The sequence below is a fragment of the Lutra lutra genome, chromosome 6, assembly GCF_902655055.1.
Source record: "Lutra lutra chromosome 6, mLutLut1.2, whole genome shotgun sequence".
NCBI lineage: Eukaryota > Metazoa > Chordata > Mammalia > Carnivora > Mustelidae > Lutra > Lutra lutra.
Genome location: NC_062283.1, coordinates 876,054 through 895,235, shown reverse-complemented (window position 1 = coordinate 895,235; position 19,182 = coordinate 876,054). Strand labels below are relative to the sequence as shown.

At 47.3% G+C, this 19,182-nt stretch overlaps 1 long non-coding RNA gene, 2 other non-coding genes and 1 pseudogene across 3 annotated transcripts; 3 read left to right on the top strand and 1 right to left on the bottom strand.

The window, feature by feature from the left end:
- Positions 1-48: 48 nt before the first annotated feature.
- Positions 49-7,830, top strand: LOC125102268 (uncharacterized). Its single transcript, XR_007128087.1, has 3 exons — positions 49-783; positions 3,243-3,339; positions 6,650-7,830. It is a non-coding gene; the product is annotated as an uncharacterized LOC125102268 (long non-coding RNA).
- LOC125103462 (uncharacterized) lies at positions 1,248-1,434 on the top strand (annotated as a pseudogene).
- An 8,942-nt stretch (positions 7,831-16,772) lies between the features above and the next one.
- TRNAL-CAA (transfer RNA leucine (anticodon CAA)) lies at positions 16,773-16,878 on the top strand. The gene is made up of 2 exons: positions 16,773-16,810; positions 16,833-16,878. It is a non-coding gene; the product is annotated as a tRNA-Leu (tRNA).
- A 304-nt stretch (positions 16,879-17,182) lies between these two features.
- TRNAQ-CUG (transfer RNA glutamine (anticodon CUG)) lies at positions 17,183-17,254 on the bottom strand. The gene has a single exon. It is a non-coding gene; the product is annotated as a tRNA-Gln (tRNA).
- Positions 17,255-19,182: the final 1,928 nt, after the last annotated feature.

Here is a 19,182-nt window from a genome sequence, read left to right as displayed (position 1 = left end):
TCGGGGTCCGGTGACCGCGGTCGACGGTGTCCCGCGGGATCGCGGTAACCCCGCCTGCGCGCTGCCGGCCCCGCGCCGAGTTCCCGTGGCCTGGGCCTGGACCTCGAGGCGTTTGTTGGGTGTCCTGCCGGGCGCCCAGGCCTCGGCGCCGCAGAGCGCGGGCTTGATGTGGGTGCGGCTCGGGAGACGCCTGGCCTTCCAAGGAGGCCGGAGGAGGGGAGTAGCCAACTGAGTTGCACCATTCAACATCCCTACTTGCAGGCCCTTGCAATTTTGTTTCGAAAAAGAAAGTTAATTACCTGATGGCAACATTTCTGCAAGACAGAATGAGTCAGACAAGCCCTGTTCGGGTTCTTCCCATTGTGCCAGAGCCAACTGGTGTCTCTTCTCCTGAGAAACCGGGATGAGCATTATAGCCCAACAAGGAGGGAGACCTCATCACATCTTTGAGTTTTTTAACCAGCCGGTTTTCATCCATTAGCGTAGAAAACACACAGTGCGTGCGGTATTGAATAGGACCCAGCTCGCGGGTGCTCCTTCCCGAAGCTCAGGAGAGCGACAATCCCACTCCAATAAGATCCAGTGATCCAGTAAATTTACCCACAGTTCCTGCCTTGGCATTTCCGGGTCTCCTTTGCTGTTTCCTCAGTATTGACTTCATCCTCTTGATTTCATTGAATCCAGACAGCCTTGCGTTGCTTTATTTCTCAACTTGCCTCTAGGTACTGTCATTTCTAATATTACACCTTGACCAGAATGATTTCAACACGTGTCAGTTTGCAGGTGTGTTTTAGATGAGTTGGTATCAGGCTTGGCTGTGAGCATGTCCACTCATTTCCCTATTGCAAGTCTTTCCCTCTAACCCTCTCACCTCTGGGGTGAGAATCATCCTTAGAAAGCTCCTAAAATGCCCCTTTCATTCTCTCCCTTCTCACTCAGAAATCTTCATAGCCTCCTTTTGAGCCTCCAGGACATTGTTCAAACCCTTGAGCATGGGGTTAGCACTTCTGGCCTCCAGCATGAACTAACGCCTTCACTCTCCTCCTAGGAAGCCATCATCCCAACCCAGCCTGGTGGGGCTTGGGCTGTGCCCACCACAGTCCTCTGCAAGGCCTGCTCAGCAGTCCTGCTCCTTCCTGAGCGGATAGCCTAAACAAATGACCACACTGACCTCTCTCCTTTCCAGTCAGCCTCCCACGTTCACATAGAACCTCAGATTCTGAGTACTTATTTTCTGGGGGAGGATTTTGATTACCTTGTATAGAACACTCACCTCTCTCTCAAAGTTCTCCATCAGGGCATATGTTTAAATTAGGAAGTGTCTTTGGTTTTCATGTAGTTCAACATCTTGCTGACGCCTGAGATTTCCCCAAATGTGGGAAACTCGACCACATAATTTGTGGGAGTGGGGGACTGTGTTCTTCCTTTCCCCTGTTAAAAAAGAATAAATAGGGCGCCTTGGTGGCTCAGTCATTAAGCGACTGCCTTTTGCTCAGGTCATGATCCCAGGGTCCTGGGATCGAGCCCTGAGCCCTTCATCGGGGCCCCTGCTCAGCGAGAAGCCTGCTTCTCCCTCTCCCATTCCCTCTGCTTGTGTTTCCTCTCTCGCCGTGTGTCTCTCTCTGTCAAATAAATAAAATAGTAAAAAACAAACAAATAAATAAGGAAACTGGTATCAGATGCTTAAGTGGAAACAGAGACTCCCCTCCAGACTCTCTCTGATCTCAATTTGTAGTCCCTCTAATCACACTGAAAGTCATCATTATTATTTATCTATTTGTAAAGTGACCAGCATGCAAACATAAATGCTGGTTAAAAACAAGAGGGGAACTGCAATAGCAGTCTAGACCAGGGGCCAATAGGGAAAGACGAGGACAGTGACTCATTGTAGGACGGATGTGCCTCCCCAGAGGCAGCTACTTCTCTCGCTACAGATTGCCATTGAGAACCTGGGCCCAGCAAACTGCCAGATTTTCAGTCAAGGGAAGGCAGAAATCTGGAGGGTTTTTCTTTTTTTAAAGGTTTATTTATTTATTTTAGAGGGCCGGAGAGCATGAGCTGGGGGCGGGGGCAGAGGGAGAAGGACAAGCTGACTCCGTGCTGTGCGCAGCCACCGATGCTGGCATGATGCTGGGACCCTGGGACCACAACCTGAGTCGAAACCAAGTTGGAAGCTTAACCAAGTGAGCCACCCAGGCCTCCCAGAATCTGAGGTTTTATATGAAACCTATTGACTTTTAAGTGTTGGAAACTAAAAATTGTACAATCATCTGTGCAGATGAGGTCGAGCTCCTGGCCTCCAGCCTGGGACTTCTAGTACACATATTTGTTTTAATAAGTTCTTTTCAATCTTAATACAGCATAGAAAGGACTGTTCACTATTTTATTGCCAATCTCCACTCCTTACTTAATTTCATTCCAGATGGCAATATACTCAGCTCAAAGGTATTGCCCTTTGCAGCCGGCACTCAGCCAGGCTCACGAAGGCAACGCTACCAGCGGAACCGTGTCTGTCTGCTTATGGTCTGTCGCGCAGGTCCTGAGGCCTCCATCCAGCCTGGCCCAAAAACGTCACCAAAGGTTCTTGGTCTCATCAGGAGACAGAATTCAAGGACAGACACACAACATAGTGGATGAGAGACACAACCAGGGAAGTTTACTAAAGTGAAAGTACCTGAGCACCTGCCTTTCGCTCAGGTCGTGATCCCAGGCTGGCATGGAGTCCTGCCTCGAGCATCTCCATCAGCAGGGAGTCTACTTCTCCCTCTGTCTCCTGCTCTGCCTGCTTGTGCTCCGTCTTTCTCACAAATGAATAAATAAAATCTTTTTTAAAAAGCAGTGAAAGTACCTCAAGATGTGAGAGGAAGAAACAGAGAGATGGAGTGGGCTACAGGGGTGGAGAGGGACAGGGCAAGGGAGTGTGCAAGCCAGCGAGCCGCCTGCCTGTGGGGTTCACCTTCTGTCTTCTACCAACAGTTGTTAACTAGGGCAAGGATTTCTTGGAAGCAGGGATTCGATGCCTTTTCCTCCTCACTTGCTCAAGGGTTTCCTGTCGTGGCGCCGCCATCTTGGGCCTGTCTGATGGGATCCGACTTCTCTTGGATGCTGCCCAGACCTGCCTCTGACCTTCCCCACAGCCTGCCATGGCCTCCTCCTTGCTGGCCTCCAGGCATCCTGTTAGAGTCTAAACTAACTGTGAGCTCTAACACTGGGATTAACCTCTGTCCTTCCTTCTCATTCAGCCCGGAATGTGCACAGGATGGTTGGAACTTGGGCAGCTGCCCTGGACCATGAAGCAGTCTTGAGCGCCGGGAGCCAATTAGCGTGGTGTAGTGAAAGGTAAATAAGCCGGTCCTTATACACTACAGCTTGCGTCAGACTTCGTGTATGTGAGCGGGACTAAAGCCAGTGTCTTGTTTAAGCCTCTTATTTGGTTTGTCTGCATATGCAACAAAGAACTAAACCTAACTAATAAAATACAGTTATTTTTTTAAAAATTTTTTCCATATTTTTTAAAATTTATATTCAATTAACTAATATATAGTCTATTATTACTTTCAGAGGTAGAGGCCATTGATTCATCAGTCTTATATTGTTGGGTCCATGGTCAAAGGACCGAGACTGATACAAAGCAAAGGTGAAGCAAAGCTTTATTTCACGCCAAGCATCAAGAATCAAACCGAACGGCCAGGGCCGTCTCTTGCAAAGAGGATACCCCTCTCTTCTTTACAGACTAGCTTTTAAGGGCAAAGGCCATTTGGTTGGGCCTGGCCACGCACCAGTGACCAATGAGACTGTAACAGAGAAAGCTGCACAGTCCTGCTAGGTCACACATAAGTGACCAATTGAATTGCAATTTACCCTATAGTAGATATTTGAAGTAGCCTATCACTTTGGTCAGAATTGGCGGCCAAAGGGCACCCAAAGGGCAGGGCCCATACTCCTTGGTAGCTAGGGAGACAGTATGGCCCCCACTGATTGGATACCTCCACCCTGCCTGACCCACCCTTGTATTTGGGCTTTGTTACCTGGGACTTGTTTTTAAGTAAGTCCCCTGCGGACATGGTGGAGCTGCTCTGGCTAAATAGGCCCTTACAGCATAAAACCCAGTGCTCACTGCATCACACGCCCTCTGTAATGTCCATCCCCATTACCGCCACTCACCTCTCCTCCCGCAGCCTGTTCGTTTCCTGTGATTAAGAGTCTTTTATGGGGGCTCCTAGGTGGCTCAGTTGGTTAAGCAACTGCCTTTGGCTCAGGTCATGATCCCAGGGTCCTGGGATCAAGTCCCACATTGGGTTCCTCCTCCTCTGTGGGGAGCATTCTTCTCTCTCTCCCTCTGCTGCTCCCCCTGCTTGTGTTCTCTCTCTCTCTCTCTGTGTGTGTGTGTGTCAAATAAATAAATAAAATCTTAAAAAAAAAAGAATGAATTTATATATTAAAAAATAAAAGAGTCCCTTATGGTTTGTCTCCTTCATCTTGTATTATTTTCCCCTCTCTTCCCTTATGCTCCTCTGTTTTGCTTCTGAAATTCTACATGAGTGAGATCATATGGTAATTGTTTTTCTCTGACTGACTTATTTCTCTTAGCATAAAACCCTCTAGTTCCATCCACATCATTGCAAATGGCAGGATTTCATTTTTTGATGGCTGAGTAATACTCTACTATGTATGTGCGCGTGCATGTGCGTGTGCGTGTGTGTGTGTGTGTGTGTGTACCACATCTTCTTTACCCGTTCATCTGTAGATGGACATCTAGGTTCTTTCCATAGTGTGGCTATTGTGGACATTGCTGCTATGAGCATTCAGGTGCATGTGCCCCTTTGGATCACTATGTTTGTATCTTTGGATAAATACCCAGTAGTGCAATTGCTGGGTCATAGGGTAGCTCTATTTTTAACATCTTGAGGAACCTCCATGCTGTTTTCCAGAGTGGCTGCACCAGCTTGCATTCCCACCAACAGTGTAGAAGGGTTCCTGTTCACATCCTCACCAACATCTGTTGTTTCTCCTGAGTTGTTAGTTTTAGCCATTCTGACTGGTGTGAGGTGGTATCTCATTGTGCTTTTGATTGAAAATACAAGTATTATATCAATAAAATATTTTATTTCATTTTAAAGATTTATGTATTTATTTTATATAGAGAGAATGTGCACAAGCAGGGGGAGGGGCAGAGGGCCAGGGAGAGAGAATCTCAAGCAGATTCTATGCGGAGCATGAAGCCTGAGGTGGGACTTGATCCCATAACCCTGAAACCATGACCTGAGCCAAAACCAAGAGTCAGATGCTCACCCAGGTGCCCTTCAAATATTTTATTTCAAAATTAATTCCTACCTACTCCCTCTACTCAATCCAGCTACCCTAAGGGTACCTGTAATTTCTGCTAGTCTTAGCTAAATCCAGAGGGCACTTTGCAGTCTTTATCTTAATGGTTTGGGGACATTTGACACTCTTGACCCCTCCCTCCTTGGACCCTTCATCCCCAGGGCACTAAACTGAGCAGGATCGACCCCATCACCCACGCTCTAATAAAACCATCTTTCTTGTACTGAAAATCTCTCTCTTTTTTTTTTTAAGATTTTATTTATTTATTTGACAGAGAGAGATCACAGTAGACAGAGGCAGGCAGAGAGAGAGGGAAGCAGGCTCCCTGCTGAGCAGAGACCCCGACGCGGGACTCGATCGCGGGACTCAATCGCGGGACTCAATCGCAGGACTCACTGCCAGGACCCTGGAATCATGACCTGAGCCGAAGGCAGCGGCTTAACCCACTGAGCCACCCAGGCGTCCCTGTACTGAAAATATCCTAAGAAATCTTTCTTGACTGTTGTTGCCAGACCCCCAACATCATACCACATTGATGTGGTTTTGGAATACAGGTGAGGTTCAGTGGGGTAGAGTCTGGAGCCCATGACCAAGAAGGAACTGTGGAGGCATCTTTGGTGCAAAACGGTGGTTTATTAAGGCATGGGGACCAGGCCTGTGGGCAGAAAGAGCTGCTGCCTGGGGTTGTGTGTGGGGCAGCCGACTATAGACTATGGGGTTTGGGAGAGGCAAGGAAAAGGGAGGGTTTGAAAGAACTTTCATATGCTAAAGAGGACCTGAAAGATACCAGAGGCCTTGCCATTGTCAAGTGAAGGTTGTTTTCCCCTCTAGCAAGGCATTACATTTGAGACGGCTGGGAGATCCTGGAGGAATGTCCCACCCAGGAGTAGGGGGTGGGGGGAGGTCGCAGGGTGTCAGCTTCTGCTTTGTCCTCAGCTTGCCTCCACCAGCAAGACAAATCATCACACTGTCTTGAAAATCCTATTCAGAAAGTAATTACCTACAACCACTTTCCCTGAAATGTCTTTGGCCCCTGGGAAAGGACGTCAGGAAGGGCAGTCTTTCAGAGCACATATTGCTAACCAGTATGAACACTGGGGCTCCTATGCAAAGAAGGAGGAAGGTGAACGTGGGTATTAGCAGTTTCCGTCACAAGCCCTGAGTCAGCAATATCTGTGACCTAACTTCAGTGTCTAGGAAACACCTTCTTTTGCCTCTTCCCTTCCCCCCATGTCCCTGATGTCACTCAAAATAGTAGGTGAAATATGACCAGAGCCAGTCCTGCCCTGTTCTGCATCTTGTCCTTGTCTGCTTCATCTTCCAGCATCTTCCCTCAGCCCAGAGCCAAACATCACAGGAAGACAGCCTGAGGGGTGTGTGTGCGATGCAGGCTGAGTCACGGGGGCCACACAAGCTGTCATGTGTGCTGGGAGGGCCCATGGAATAACAGAAACCACTGTGCTGGGGGGAATCCCACGTTCTGGAGAAGATGAAGGCCAGACCTGTCATTAACCAAGGCCCAGTTCCTGACGGCACAAAAACCGTGAACGCAAGATGAGAAAACCTTCGTAACAAAATGAGAACCGTCTCCAGTGCAGGGACGGTAAAAAGCCTGCTCCTCCATCGCTCATCTTACCCCAGACGGATGAGCATTTCGGGGCAGTGCGCAGAAGGGGACAAAGTCGGGAACCCTACAGCCCCTCGTTTCCTTTGCCATCTTGCTGATCTGGAAGGGATGGATGGGTAGCCAGAGGGAGGGGTGAAAAGAGCAGGGTGGAGGGAGGGGCTTGCCAGGTCCAAAATTTTAAAATCCTGCCGAGAAGGGATCAGACTTCAGGAATCTGGAGGCATTTCCACATTTCTGCGTTGGGGTGAAAAGCTGGTGGACCCTTTGTATTTTTTGAATTTTGTGCCATGTACATGCCTTCATTATCCAAGGCAAATTAAAAGAAAATAAAGACACAGACGAATTCTCAAGGATATAAGGCACTCCTTTCTGCACAGAAGAATGGGTACTCTGCTTTAAATTTTGACCTGTCAAAATGGTTTTGCCTGAGTAAAGGAATGAGGTTTTTTTCAGAAATTGCCTTTTTGATTTTGAGAAATATTGGTCCATTTACAAACAAGCTCTGAAATTTCTTCTAACAGTAAAAGAAACGAGGTATTTCATTTTGAGATAACAGTCTCTCAATTCCTCAGCATCTGGAAATTTCTGTTATAAGACGTCATCCATCTTGCTATTTTCAGGTTTACTTACTATTCAAATCTTTTTGGGGGGGGGAGTCTAGTGAGAAAAACAAGGAGAACCAAAGTAGTTAAAAAGAACAAAGAGCAAAGAAAGAAATCATCAAAAATGTGTTAGTTTAAAAATGATGGTACACACTACAATGTGATTCTGTCATTAAAAAGAATCTATGTAACTGTACACAAAGATAAACTCGAAATGGATAAAAGACCTCAACGTGAGACAGGAATCCATCAGAATCATAGAGGAGAACATACGCAGTCACCTCTTCAATATCAGCCACAGCAACTTCTTTCAAGATATGTCTCCAAAGGCAAAGGAAACAAAAGCAAAAATGAACTTTTGGGACTTCATCAAGATCAAAAGCTTCTGCACAGCAAAGGAATAGTCAACAAAACAAAGAGGCAACCCACGGAATGGGAGAAGATATTTGCAAATGACAGTACAGACAAAAGGTTGATATCCAGGATCTATAAAGAACTTCTCAAACTCAACACACACAAAACAGATAATCATGTCAAAAAATGGGCAGAAGACATGAACAGACAATTCTCCAATGAAGACACACAAATGGCTATCAGACACATGAAAAAATGTTCATCATGACTAGCCATCAGGGAGATTCAAATTAAAACCACATTGAGATACCACCTTACACCAGTTAGAATGGCCAAAATTAGCAAGACGGGAAACAACATGTGTTGGAGAGGATGTGGAGAAAGGGGAACCCTCTTCCACTGTTGGTGGGAATGCAAGTTGGTGCAGCCAATTTAGAGAACAGTGTGGAGATTCCTTAAGAAATTAAAAATAGAGGGGCGCCTGGGTGGCTCAGTGGGTTAAGCCGCTGCCTTCGGCTCAGGTCATGATCTCGGAGTCCTGGGATCGAGTCCCGCATCGGGCTCTCTGCTCAGCAGGGAGCCTGCTTCCTCCTGTCTCTCTGCCTGCCTCTCTGCCTGCTTGTGATCTCTCTGTCAAATAAATAAATAAAATCTTTAAAAAAAAAAGAAATTAAAAATAGAGCTTCCCTATGACCCTGCAATTGCACTACTGGGCATTTACCCCAAAGATACAGATGTAGTGAAAAGAAGGGCCATCTGTACCCCAATGTTTATAGCAGCAATGACCACGGTCGCCAAACTGTGGAAAGAACCAAGATGCCCTTCAACAGACGAATGGATAAGGAAGATGTGGTCCAAATACATTATGGAGTATGATGCCTCCATCAGAAAGGATGAATCCCCAACTTTTGTGTCAACATGGACAGGACTGGAAGAGATTATGCTGAGTGAAATGAGTCAAGCAGCGAGAGTCAATTATCATATGGCTTCACTTATTTTCACTTATTTGTGGAGCATAACAAATAACACGAAGGACATGGGGAGATGGAGAGGAGAAGGGAGTTGAGGGAAATTGGAAGGGGAGGTGAACCATGAGAGACTACGGACTCTTGAGAAACAAACTGAGGGTTTGGGAGGGGTGGGGGGTGGGGGGTGGGTGAGCCTGGTGGTGGGTATTATGGAAGGCACGTATTGCATGGAGCACTGGGTGTGGTGCATAAACAATGAATTCTGTTACGCTGAAAAGAAATTTAAAAAAAAAAGAATGCAGTACTGATGTGAAAGGACACCACATTCTGTTTTGTTAGAAGCAAGTTGCAGCACCTTGTGTAGAATGACTCTTTTTTTAAAGATTTATTTATTTATTTATTTATTTGACAGAGAGAGAGAGATCACAAGCAGGCAGAGAGGCAGGCAGAGAGCGAGAGGGGGAAGCAGGCTCCCCACTGAGCAGAGAGCCCGATGCGGGGCTCGATCCCCAGGACCCCGAGACCTTGACCGGAGCCGAAGACAGAGGCCCAACCCACTGAACCACCCAGGCGCCCCTAGAATGAATTTTTTTGTAAGATAATAATGTACAAATGTGCACACTAAAAAAATACATAGAGGAATATAACCCAAATCTGTAAGGGTGTGATGCATTGTGGGCGCCGGGGGTGGCTCAGTGGGTTGAAGGTCCAACTCTTGGTTTCGGCTCAGGTCATGATCTCAGGGCCGTGAGATCAATCAGTGTGGAGTCTGCTTGGGATACTCTCTCCTTCTCCCTTAGTAGCCCCTGCTCTCGCTTCCTCTCTAAAATAAATAAAGTTTTTAAAAATGGGTGTGATGTATCAGAAGAACTGGGAGGAGGAGACGAGTGATGTCTACTGTCTAGGCTGCATTTTTCTACAATATATGTTTTATTTTACTACAAGCAAACACTGTTCAGTACAGATAATTTAAGGGTTATAAAGAGGGAGGGATTTTAGAGAGCTAGGCAAGAGACCAGAGGGTTACAAGCCAAGAAGTCGAGTCATTTTCTCTCCTCAGATTTTTTTCCCCCACAACTTAAAACTGTCCCTCTTTGTGCTCAAATCCTTTGCGGCTTACCCAGAGCCACCCAGGTGCCCCTGACCTGTCCTTCTAGACAGCAAGGGTTTGGGGGATTTTTGTTGAGTATAGGCACTTGGATTATTTTTTTTAATTAAAAAAAAACTTTATTGTTTATAAAAAGGGGAAAAAAGACAAAATCTGAAACAAAAGAAGCAAAAGTACGTGTAATGGAAGGCGTTACATTTTGCTGTGATTTGCTGACAGATGATGGGAACTCATAGTTTTCCCTGTTTACATTTTATTGGCACTGTACAGAAATTCTTTAGTATAGACATTTTTTGTGGCATAAAAGAAGTTAACCTTAAGTATTTTAACTTTTTTTTTTTAAAGATTTTTATTTATTTTATTTGACAGTCAGGGATCATAAGTAGGCAGAGAGGCAGGCAGAGAGAGAGAGGAGGAAGCAGGCTCCCTGCTGAACAGAGAGTCCGATGCGGGGCTCGATCCCAGGACCCTGGGATCATGACCTGAGCCGAAGGCAGAGGCTTTAACCCACTGAGGCACCCAGGTGCCCCAGTATTTTAACTTTTGTAAGTAATGTTTATCCAGAAACATTTGTCTAATGAAAACAAATCTGGACTTAGCAGAGACTTTATTCAAAAGGATAATCATAAGGAAGGAAAGGGACTCTTGAAATAGGGAGAAGTTTGTGCAAGTCCCTGAGAAGTTAGAGTTTTTTGGGATTTTTCAGTTTTGTTTTCTTGTTAGTTTTATTTATTTCTTTTCATGGTTAATTACATATTTCTTGAGCACGCATCATAATACAGCCCCTGGGGTACAATGATAAACAACAAAGCCATGTTCCTTGCCCTTATGGTTTCTATATTCAAGTAGAGAAGACATATAACTAAGCCACCAATCGTAACCAAAATGTATATGATAAAAATTTTCCAGCATACGGAAAGGTTGAGGGACGTGTATGGCGAACCTCCGGTTAGCCCTCGTTCAGCTGGAGAGCAACCGGGAGCATTTTGCATAGACACTGATGTGAGCACAGTACCTGGTGAACAGCCCAGCCAAGACGCCGGCTGCTCGGGAGCTCACAAACCTCCAGGGATGGGTGGGGGCAGGGACAGCAGCGGCCCAGAGGGTGCTCACCCTCAGCTTCTCTCCTCCCCATGTGCACACGGTGCCGCGAAGATGTGAGGTCTCGGGATGCCTGGGGGGCTCAGTCGGTTAAGTGTCTGCTTTCAGTTTAGGTCCTGGTCCCAGGTCCTGAGTCCACACCAGGCTCTCCACTCAGTGGGGAGTCTACTTCTCCCCACCCCACTTTCCGGTGCTCGTGCTCTCTCTCTCTCTCTCTCTCTCTCTCAAATAAATAAATAAAATCTTAAAAAAAAAAAAAGGATGTTTGGTTCTATTCCACCCTCTTGAGTCTGGGCTGGCCTGTGAACAGAGTAGGGCAGAGAGGTACCCCCATGCCTGGCCGGCCTGAGGAGGACTGACGTCCTCTGCCGTGGTGTCTTGGGGCCACCAGCCACCAGGGAACGTGTCTTAGTCTGCTCTGGCTGCCATGACAATACCAGACTGGGTGGTTTGCACATGCAGAAATTTATTTGCTCAGTTTGTTTTCTGGAAACTATAAGTGAGGCCTCACTCCTTGACGTGCAGGCGGCGACTCTCCCCGTGTGTCCTTGCACGGCCTTTCCCCTGTGCACTGGCTCCTGGAGCTCCTCCTCTTCTTCTCAGGACACTCACTGCACCCTCATGGCCTCGCTGCACCTTAACCACCTCCATAAAGGCCTTGTCTCCAAATAGGGTCGCACTGGGGGTTAGAGCGTCAGCATGTGAATTTCGAGGAGACACAACTCAGTCCATGACACTGTGTGACTGCTCTACGGCGGGGAGGGGGGGGGTGCTCCGCTGGGTCCATCCTTCCAGCCATTCCCTGACGGAGGCTGTAGATGAACAGAGAGCACCTGCCTTCTGACTGACCAGTCGATGCCCCCCGGAGAGAAGGGGTCACCCCAGGGAGCCCTTGTTGGGGTGTACTTTGTTACCCATTTGAAAGAGTTATAATAAGGAGTGGCCTTGGGTGATCAGGCAGATCAGCACGTGGTTACGAACTGTAACCCTGGGGGGTGGGAGTGTCATCCTGGAAAGCAAGGAGGAAATGATGGAAGGACCAGAGTCCGCTGGGCCTGAAGAACATCACGTCACCTCTTAGAGTGGTGACCGTTTTGCGATGTGTACAAATACTGAGTCATTACATTGTACGCCTGAAACTAATAAGTATAATTGTGTGAATTATATATCAAAAATTTTTAAAAAACTATGGGGTGCCTTGGGGGCTCAATGGGTTAAGGTCTCTCCTCTGCCTTCAGCTCAGGCTCAGGTCGGTCCAGGGATCGAGTCCCACATCCCTCTCTGCTCAGCAGGGAGCCTGCTTCCTCCTCTTTCTGTCTGCTTCTCTGTCTACTTGTGATCTCTGTTTGTCAAATAAGTAAATAGAAAAAAATCTTTAAAAATTTTTAAAAAACTAAAAAATAAATAAATAGAATCATACAATAAACACTTTTTGGTGTCTGGCCTTTTTTCCTCTTTTTTTTCTTTTCTTTTCTTACCCATTACATTTGTAAGATACAGTCTTATCCATAGCAGTAATTCAATTTTTATTTCTGCTGCTGTAGGCATTCACTATGTGAATATATCATGATTTATTTGATCATTTTCCCACTGATGGGTATTGTGCTGTCTTAAGAATTCTGTTCTGCTGTGAATAAAACTTCCCTGAACATTTCACACATGTCTGTAGATGGACAGATGCACTCATTTCTAGGAGCAGAATCAATGGATCAAAGATGGCTTATGGGGGCGCCTGGGTGGCTCAGTGGGTTAGGCCACTGCCTTCGGCTCAGGTCATGATCTCGGAGTCCTGGGATCGAGCCCCGCATCGGGCTCTCTGCTCAGCAGGGAGCCTGCTTCCTCCATTTCCAGTGGTCATATGTGGGAATTTTAATTGCTCTATGTACTCACCAACATTTGGTATATTTGCTTTATTTTTTAAAGTTTGGACATTCAGGTCAATTTGTAACAGTAACTCACTGTGGTTCTAATTTATAGTTCCCTGATTATTGGTCTTGAGCCTCTTTTCATAGGGTTCCGAAGCATTTGAACGGCCTCTTCAGGGAAGTGCATGATCAAGTCTTGCCCTAAAAAGTTAAGGTATTTGTCTTTTTCTTGTTGATTGACCGGAGTGCTCTGGCACGAGTCCCTTGCCAGATACACACACACACACACACACACACATATATATATACATATAAAACAAATATTTTTCCCCGTTTATGCCTTCCCTTTTAACTTTGTTAATGATCTTTTTTTTTTTAAGATTTTATTTATTTATTTAACAGAGAGAAATCACAAATAGGCAGAGAGGCAGGCAGAGAGAGAGGAGGAAGCAGGCTCCCTGCTGAGCAGAAAGCCCGATGTGGGGCTCAAACCCAGGACCTGGGATCATGACCTGAGCCGAAGGCAGCGGCTTAACCCACTGAGCCACCCAGGCGCCCCTAATGATCTTTTTTTGATGAGCAGTCCTTAGTTTTGATGAATTCCGCTTTATCAACTTTTTTTTTTTTTTTTTTTGGTTACTACTGCTGTTCTTGAAATCTTTGTCTACCCCAAGTTCATTCAGATATTCTCCTTCTTCTAGAAGCTTTACTGTCCCTTTCTTACTTAGGTGTATGATCCATTTTGAGTTCATTTTTGTGTTTAATATGTTAAAAAGAAAACCACAATCCCAAAATGGCACCACTTAGGTTAAGGCCCCAAGTCATGAACCAAGACAAATCCCTATCAGGACTGCAGTTTCAGCCCCCAGGAATGCAAGCTTTTACCAGTCAACAGGGAATCTCCTGGTCAGTGCCCATTAACCTGTAACATGGGCCCTCTTCATCCCCCAAAAGTCATCCGCCTACTAAACCCTTTCGTCGCCAACTACTAAACCCTTTCGTCCCCAAATGAAGGTGATTGAACCTGAAATAATCCTTCTTTTCCGTTGATAACTTTCTTGTCCTGCCTTTAAAAACCTTCCCCTTTCTGTAGCCCTTGGGAGCTACCCTCTACTTGCCAGATGGGGTGCTGCCCAATTCACGAGCTGATTAACAAAGCCAACAAGATCTTTAAAATTTAGTCAGTTGAATTTTGTTATTTAACAGGTGTGAGATAGGGGTCTAGGTCCATTTTTTCCCAGCTGGTCCAGCACCAGTTAATGAAAAGCTGGATCATAAATTTGCAAATGCTTATATGTCTGTTCACTTCATTTTAGCACTATGTCCTTAAAACCAGAAAGTAGATGTGTTAATGGAAAACCAGCTCACCAAATTTACTTGTTTCTTTTTTTTTTAAAGATTTTATTTATTTATTTGACAGAGAGAGATCACAAGTAGACAGAGAGGCAGGCAGAGAGAGAGAGAGAGAGAGAGAGAGAGAGAGAGAGAGAAGCAGGCTCCCGGCTGAGCAGAGAGCCCGATGCAGGGCTCGATCCCAGGACCCTGAGATCATGACCTGAGCCGAAGGCAGCGGCTTAACCCACTGAGCCACCCAGGCGCCCCTTACTTGTTTCTTTTAACCAATTATAAAATTTACATCAATTCATATACATTGGGGTGGTTTTAGCAGCTTTTAAAGATTTCTGTGAGGTTATAATTGACCATTAAGATCATTATTTGTCTTAATAATGGCGTTTTAGGGAAGACTTCATTTGTCCTTGGCCAAGCAGAGAAAGAACAGATTGAGGGATGTAAAAGAGCATATATTCTTGAAAGCATATTTATGATAAGAATATATCCATAGGAATCCTTCATATTTAAGCATATGTTCTTCATGAATTGCTTTTTGTGGATATATTTATTTACTCACTTCCTTATTAATTCAGCAAATACTTATTAAATAAATTCTCAAATATGTATTTCATTTTTAGTTTAATCAGCGTTAAGTCCTCGTCCTTATGACTTCATAATAGTTTGCAGAGCGCGGCTACATGATCTACCATAATTACTTTTCCTCCCTCTGACAGCCTTTGTTCCTCCCAGACCTAATTGCCCCCCTCTGTCTTTGGTTACTTTTCTAAGTGTTTATTCCTAATTAGACAGCAGCTTTCTGACCATGTTACCACCAAGCGCAGTGAAACGTCCTGTCCCTTGAAGCTCGGGCTGTGATCCCTGCTCCCTGCTCCCTGCTGCGGGACGGCACCTGCTGCTCCCGTGCGCGCCCCAACCCTGGAGAGGGTCCGTGCCTGCGTCCCTATTCCAGATTTCACTTCTTTCTTACTGGAACTCCATGTTTGGAGGAACAGTTCCTCAGAAGTGTCCTGGGAAAGAGGACATGGGAGGCAATTTCTTATTTCTTCTTATTATTTTTTGAAACCTTGCAAGACCGGAAAGGCCCGCTCGCGCTTTTTTGGCCGCGAGGCTGGGTTCTGAACCCGTACGTACAGGGTTCTCTTTCGTGGACGTGATCTCCACGTCCTGCTCTTCCAGCTGTGGAGAAGATGCCATCCTGATCCTAGCCCTTTGTGTGCCACGTTTTTCTTTTCTCTCTGGAAACGTGTAGCATCTTCACTTTAACCCTGAGGTTCCGATATTTCATGATGTGGGGCTTTTCTCACATGTGGCGCAGGGCGTTTGATGGACCTATGTTCGCCTGGAGATTTAAGGTCTTCGGTTCTGGAAAATAATCTCGTGTCATGTTTCTATCTCCTTTCCTTCATTTCCCCCTTTTCTCTCCCTGGAAACCCCGGTGGCTTGATGGCACACCTTCTACCAAACACCATTTTATGTTCTGTTGGACTCTGTCCTGCTTTCCATCTCCACCCCACACTTCAAAGGAACTTTCTGCAATCTTATTTTGAAATTATTAAAAAGACATTTCTGCATCATAATATTAATTTTCAGATTTCCCCCTTCTCTCTTTGTTCCAGGAATCTGTATCTTCTCTTACCTGAGGACTAAATTTTAATTTTATACAATTCAGTTTCCCGCATGTGTTTGTTTCGCTTTAGTTCTTTTCCCTGGTCCTGTCTGTGAGTTTTGGTCTTTATCCTAGAAACATTTTCACAAGCATCTGATGAGTTTTGTTCGTGGTTCGTGGTTGAAGCACCCGCAGGCCGGCTCTGGGACCGTGGGCGCGGGGCAAGGTCTTGGCTGGAGCGCCTGCGGACGCGTGGAGACCGTGTGGTTGCGGGGTCTTCAAAGTGCGTGTCCTTGGTCGCCCGCGGACCCCGGGCTCCTGCGGGAAGCACACCCAGCCGGCGGACCTGCCCTCGGGCTCCGGGATCCGCGGCGAGGGGGGTCGGGACTCCGCCCGACGTTCCCTTGCAACCGTGCCGGGTTCCCGCGCGCGCAGCCCAGTGAGCAGCCACCTGCCGCTCCCGGCCCGCTCACCCCGCCCCTCTGCGGTCTACACCCGCGCTCCTGTGCTCTCCCAGTCTACATCTGCTCGCCCATTTCTCGGCTGGGCTGCCCGCGTCCTTCCCGAGCCGCGCCGCGGGGTGACACAGGGGCTCTCCAGGGCCAGCCAGTGTAGTTCCTGCGCCCCCGGGTCCGGCGGGGCGGGGAAGGCGGAGGGCGGCAGTGGTATCCCTAATCGCCTCCTTCGCCAGAGCAAAGCCTCGCCAGTTCGCTCGGATTTCCATCCAGATCTGCCGAGAAAGTGGTTCCGTTCGTTCCGCTTCTCAGATGCGCCCTAGGCGGCAGGAAGTCCCAGCGGCTCCGAGTGGGTGTTCGTTCGTAACAAAGACAGAGTGTACTCATTTGGGGATCGCGCCCGCGGGTGTCAGGATGGCCGAGTGGTCTAAGGCGCCAGACTCAAGCTCTGCTTCCTCCGACTGAGGGTTCTGGTCTCCGCATGGAGGCGTGGGTTCGAATCCCACTTCTGACACACCGTTTTTCCCCCCGCCTCTTGTCTCAACCGCGTGTCTCGCGGCTTCTCTCTGCTTTTCCTTTTGCTACCCAAACGGTGGGCCTCGGAGAGGTCGGTCTCCTTCTTACCCCTTTTTGGTTGCAGTCGACCAGGGCCCTCGTCGACCCCTGTACCCTGCTTGTGCATCACACGCCATCCCCCGGCGCGCATGGACCCAGGGCCGGAGAGGTGGCGGCCCGCGCGTGGGTCCTGCCCCGGCCCATCAAAAATCCGCTGGGCCAAAGAGAAGCGGGGAAGTCAGGCAAAAAGGGCGCAAACAGGAAGGTTCCACCGAGATTTGAACTCGGATCGCTGGATTCAGAGTCCAGAGTGCTAACCATTACACCATGGAACCCGGCCTGGTGACAGGTGTCTACACTGTCCATCTGAGATCTCTTCCTTAGTGGGTTTGTTTTTTTTTTTTTTTTAATTTAAATGAGCGCTGTATAGAATACAGCCGAAAAAGAAGCACCACTTTAAACGACTGTCTCTTCTTCCTGATTTATTTTACATCTACGAGGGCATTTTGGGGTGGCGGGGGGATGGAACGTCCCTGCACTTCCCAGCCTCAAGGCGATGGACTAGCCAAATACAGGAGTGGCAAGTGGTGGGAGGGGGCCCTCCCCCCACCTCTTTCACCCCGCCTGACTCCCGGTTTCTTTCCCTCGATGTTGGGGCGGCGCAGGTCCGGAGGGTGTTCTGGGGGTTTTGATCTTGCCTTCATTTCTGACTCGCGCAAAGGCAAACTGCATTTTCATCTCACCGTTCAAAAGGGAGAAAAGAAAAGTACAGCATCTCCCTTCTACAGCTTCACTTGCTCATCAAAGTCCCGCAGACGCCTCTAGGGCGATGGGCTCGGAATCGGAAAATCTGTGGTCCAGCTCCAAAATGTCTCCAGCGTCCGACCCTCCTCGTTCCTCCTGACACCGCAGCTCCGGTACTGTTAGAAGCTTCTTTGAGCGCGCTGCTTGGGGACAGAGATAGAAGGATCAGTGCAGGAATATTCAGGGGAAGAGCCCAGCGATGGACTTTTGGGACTTCTCTTTCTCTCCATAGGCTGAATCGGACAAGGCTGAGCGGGGTGACTGTTGCATGTTGTGTTGTGTTTTGGTTTGGTTTGTCCTTTCCAGGTCCCAGCTCCCAGGTGGACATTCCAAGGTTCATTCGGAAACAAATAGGTGTCCTCGGCCAAGAGAAGGCATCCTCGTGCTAGGCATTCTCATTAGGTTTTCCAAAATCTTAACTTTATTGGGACGACATGATTATTTACCGAGTAACTGTAAGAGCATCACACAACAGAGAGATTGTATATACAGCACGACTGGAAGAAATACTCGGGTGTCAATCAGCCTTCACTCAATGTGAGTATTAAGCATTGACCCTCTGTTCTCACTGTGCTCTGGTGGTCTCCCAAGGCTGAATTGCTAAGGAATCCCGGATCATTTTTTGTGACTCATCCTTTTGCTGAATCTCCAACCCAGCAAGGTGCCTGTAACAAAACAGAGGCTCAGCAAACACGGTGGAGGGAGGGGAGCTGTGGAACTGGAAGACTTCCGGCAGGTGACCGAAGTCCACGTGTTTACACACACAACTGCATTCCATGGCCACGAGTCTCCTGGCCTTAGAAGAGGCTCTAATTTAATCTTCGGTCTGAGTAATGAACCAACTCTTCTTCCCCCAGTACAGGTGGCGTCCTTTGTATTCCCATGAGCCAGAACCTTATTTCTTAAAGAGTAAGAAAAATGTCCGCTGGCTTTAAAAGGATACCAGCACATCAAAAATCCCGTATTTAACTATAGGCTTTCAGCTCCTCTCTGAGGATGGGCAAGCGGGAACGGGTAGGAATGACTGCTTTTTCAACCTTAGCACATTTATTCCCTAGGAAAGGACAGTGGGTAAAGACCTGGAAACTGGGGCAGACGGCCATGGGTTGGTTCATTTTGGAGGGCAGAATTCAAAAGCCTGCACCTTTCCCTTGGATTGCGGGGGAGGGGGGGGAGTGGGGGGTGGTTCACAGATACTGCATGGTGAATGCAAAAAAGAAAAAAAAGAAAAAAGAGGAAGCCCACCAGAGAGCGGTGGGGAGGGCGGAGAGATGCCTGGGCTCCACACTCCAGGAACGATCTGTTGTCTGGTAATCTAAGCAAGAATGAATGGCTTGCAGGCGCCTGGTAGCAGAGCTGAATCCAGAAAGAGCGAGTCATTATGGCAGAATCAGGAGTCTACAAATGAGAAAGCTGTTCTTTGGTATGTTTATTTATTGGCATTTAGCACAAACATCTC